This window comes from Schistocerca nitens, chromosome 6 (genome assembly GCF_023898315.1).
Source record: "Schistocerca nitens isolate TAMUIC-IGC-003100 chromosome 6, iqSchNite1.1, whole genome shotgun sequence".
In the NCBI taxonomy this organism is placed as follows: Eukaryota; Metazoa; Arthropoda; class Insecta; order Orthoptera; family Acrididae; genus Schistocerca; species Schistocerca nitens.
This window is the reverse complement of record NC_064619.1, coordinates 408,563,194-408,567,505: the sequence shown is the minus strand read 5'-3', so window position 1 is coordinate 408,567,505 and position 4,312 is coordinate 408,563,194. Positions and strand designations below refer to the sequence as shown.

At 46.5% G+C, this 4,312-nt stretch overlaps 1 pseudogene; it reads right to left on the bottom strand.

Moving 5' to 3' along the window:
* Positions 1-3,750: 3,750 nt before the first annotated feature.
* LOC126264033 (5S ribosomal RNA) lies at positions 3,751-3,868 on the bottom strand (annotated as a pseudogene).
* Between the last annotated feature and the right edge of the window lie 444 nt (positions 3,869-4,312).

The window sequence follows — 4,312 nt, the reverse complement described above, 5'->3', positions numbered from 1 at the left end:
GGCAGCACGTTTTGTATTATCGCGAAATATGGGAGAGAGTGTCACAGAAATGATACAGGATTTGGGTTGGAAATCATTAAAAGAAAGGCGTTTTTCGTTGCGACGGAATCTTCTCATGAAATTCCAATCACCAACTTTCTCATCCGAATGCGAAAATATTTTGTTGACACTGACCTACATAGGGAGGAATGAGCACCACGATAAAATAAGGGAAATCAGAGCTCGTACGGAAAGATATAGGTGTTCATTCTTTCCGTGCGCTATACGAGAGTGGAATAATAGAGAATAGTGAAGGTGGTTCGATGAACCCTCTGCCAGGCACTTAAATGTGATTTGCAGAGTATCCATGTAGATGAATTTTATTATTGTATAATCTCTGTGCTCCAGATGCCAGAGTCACCATGGGACAAAGTCTTAGTTTCAGCTCTTTAGGAAGAAAAACCTACCATTCCTCCACAGACACCTCATTGAAACTGTCCCCAGAAAAGTCATCATAAAGACGAAGGGTGGACCCATCTCATACTAATGTCCGCTAATGGGTGTCCGGATACCTTTGATCAGGTAGCGTATCTCTGATTCTCCCCTGCGGTTGTTTCGCGAATGTACATGCGTAAGACAAATATGGGTAAGACAAAGATGGATAAGACAAATATGTAGCCTGATTCTTTTTGAAACGTACGCTCTCGGATTTTTAACAATAGTCCCCGTCCTACCATACAACGCTTCTATCACTGGAGCTCTACGAGGCTCTCCATAACGCTCTTGTGCTTACTCCAAGTGCGTTTGGCCAATTGCGCCGCTTTTGTTTGGTTCTTCCTTATGACTGCTGTTCAACCTACCTGGTAGAGCTCCAACACCGACGAGAAATGCTCAAATATTGATCGAATTAGTGTTTTGTAAACATTTTCTTTACTGGATGAACTACATTTCCTTTGGAGTCTTCCAGTAAATCTCATTTTGGAATTTGCTTTTCGTGCAACTATACTGCCTGACGAAAAGTGATGCACCCCCAAAAGGAGGAGGTAACGAAAGTTCACGCATTCGGAGGGTATGCGACGTTATTTCGGTGACTACAAAAACGACTCTAATTTACATAGAACTTGGCAATATGAGGCCACTTATCAGTAAGACCTAGCACCTGCTCTGGCGTGGATGCGAGCTCCGATTCGGTTGTGAAGGGTATCATAAAGTCGTTGTATACTCTCCTGAGGCAAGCTGGATCGCAAACTGTTGTAAATGGTCTTTGATATCGTGCATACTGGTACTTGGACGGAGTTGACGTCCGAGCTTGTCCACACATATTTTATCGGGGATGCGCTCGGTGCACAAAACGGCGATTCTACGTGTGGTGACACGTAGTCGATGGGAACCTTGACGACTATCGTTGCAGTCACGAACGATGGCTGTTGCGGTTAGGCTTGTTATGCGCACCTATCTCACGCATACTCCCACAGCCAATGAGCGTTGAATAGTGTTCTGAGTGCTCTGCTCCGAATGCTGTAGCTAATGCGAGCATTAAACCTGATCGTAGCGAATTGTTTAGTTAATTTTTAATCCATTTCTTTCGAGTTGAAATGGGTGATGGTAGTGGTTAGTGATACATTCCGCATCAGAATGGGTGAGACATGATTTGCAGGACATACGCTTTCTTCAAGCGGAAAGCACGCGTATGCGCGCACCTCAGCTGTTGCTTGAAATCGTCAACAATGCAGTCCTTGTCTGTGTCTCGACATGCGCGAACCGCCATCGTTCGCCCATCGGACTGTAGTATGCCTAAAGAGTTCAACATTGAGCCACATTCACATACAAGTGAAGCAAAACTGTGAATATTGTACAATTCGCCCAACCGACCAAATTGAGAGCTACAACGAGGCTCCGTTTGAAAGTCTGTGAGGTGCTGACAACACTGTCTCACACGATTACGCCGGATCTCCGTGTTCTACGCAACGAGCAGTCAACATCTAGCACTGTTCACTCGCCTTATACACTGTATCCGATCAGGCTTGGAGCAAACACTTAACGCGAACATCACTAATGGCCCCCTAGTGACCGTTCTACCAGTCACAGAGAAATGCAACCCTAAACCATTTATCTGTCTGCTGATCGTGTGTACATGTAAGTTAAATAAAATGTAAATATCGTGTGACTAGGGCCTCCCGTCAGGTAGACCGTTCGCCGGGTGCAAGTCTTTCGATTTGACGCCACTTCGGCGACTTGCGCGTCGATGGGGATGAAATGATGATGATTAGGACAACATATCACCCAGTCCCTCAGTGGAAAAAATCTCGACCCAGCCGGGAATCGAACCCGGGCCCTTAGGATTGACATTCTGTCGCGCTGACCACTTCCCTCTTTTTTTTTTGCATTTTGTTTGTTATATTTGGTAGTAGCGGCCGTCACATGACATCTGTTGAAGTTCGTTGTTGATCGTTTCACCCAGTTTTTTCATTACAGAGGCCAGCCCGCTCTCTGACCGAACACGCTGAGTGAGCTACCGTGTCGGCACCACTCAGCTACCGGGGGCGGACTACACGTAGGTTGACATCCTACTGCAGGCTCATCCAAGAATTGCGCCCGGCGGGCGCGCCCGCGCCCCGCGGGCGCAAGACAGGGTAGTTCAGCGCCCCGTCCGCGACCGTGTGTCGCTAGTGTCGGCATAGGAGCGAGCGAGCGAGAGAGAGAGAGAGAAACAGACAGACCGCACAGCACTGCTCTGCGCTGGAGTGTCCCGCGGTCAGATCTAATGTAACCAAATATTCTATTTTAGAAATAATTTTATGTAAGGGATATAGAGTCTCATTCTTACTGTTAGTAGTTACAAGTAAGTATTTTTTGTTACACTTCGTGCTACAATTTTTTGTATCCCTTTTCAGAGTTTATAAATTGGATCCTTAGTTTGCTGTTTTGTATGTAATGATTTTAACTGACCAAGTTTGAAAACTTAATGAAATATAATTAAGGTTATAAAGTTCTTTAATTCTTACAGTCAACATTGTTAAAGAAGACAACATTTTACACGTTTTTATTTTTCGAGGAAACAATTTTGTCTAGGCTTGGTGCAATATTCCGTGAGACTGCTTGCTAACCTCAAAGAATTGGTCAAATTTTTATTGCCAAGGAATGAACGGTTCTTAGTTTTAGCAAGCTTTAAAAGAGAGAAAAAGCGCTCACAAATATACGTGGAACCAAACAATGAGAGAACTTTGGCCGCGTGCTTGTGCAAAAGAGGACATTTCTCTCGTGGAAGAGAGCTGTAAAAGTCATCCAAAGTTTTACACGTAAGAAAGCGGTCCTTCAGGCGGATATGGCATTGTAGGTCAATCAGTTCTAGTTGAAGCACTTGTGAGACGTCCTCCGCCGGAAGGGAAAACGGGCGAACAAATCAATCTATCGGCTGGCGTTCGGGCGGTCCGCACGGCCAGCTAAGCGACGCGGCTCGGCTACTGCGACAACATAGGAATCCGCCCGGGGCGCTGGCCGTGGGCGATCGCGGGCGCTGGCGCCCCAGGGGCACAGTTTGGACCAGCCTGGCCTACTGTGTCTTGTAAAGCACTCCGTCTTCGAGCCACGAGTGGCCTACCGGGACCATCCGATAGCCGTGTCATCCTCAGTGGAGGATGCGGATAGGAGGGGTGTGGGGTCAGCACACCGCTCTCTCGGTCGTAATGATGGTATTCTTGACCGAAGCCGCTACTATTCGGTCGAGTAGCTCCTCAATTGGCATCACGAGGCTGAGTGCACCCCGAAAAATGGCAACAGCGCATGGCGGCCTGGATGGTCACCCATCCAAGTGCCGACCACGCCCGACAGCGCTTAACTTCTGTGATCTGACGGGAACCGGTGTATCCACAGCGGCAAGGCCGTTGCCCCTACTGTATCTTGCGCCAGTTTTTCTTTTTTTTTGGGGGGGGGGGGTTAGTGTCATGACTTACATTGTACTTTTGCATTCTTTCCGTTGTTTCCGTTGTTGTTCTACATCAGCTGCTCTTCTTCGTGTAGGGGAAGTTCCGTTAAACCGCGTAGGCAGGGTCCATACAGCAACTGATTAAGTTCATTTCGTTGCCAAATAACCGCAACAAGCTGGTAAAAGTTTTGGTGTTATAACTCTGGAACTAGTTTGGATGTAACGCTCATCTTCTGGGAGAACATTCAATTTTTCTATTGTGAATACCACATGTCTACAACTTGGAAAAGTAATATATAATTACCTATCGCCGTGCCCTCGCGTATAGCGCGACGTTGTCAAGTTTTGTAACTTAATCTTAAAACAAAACTTGACAGAGTTCAAGGACCACATATTTGTCAGAGTGAT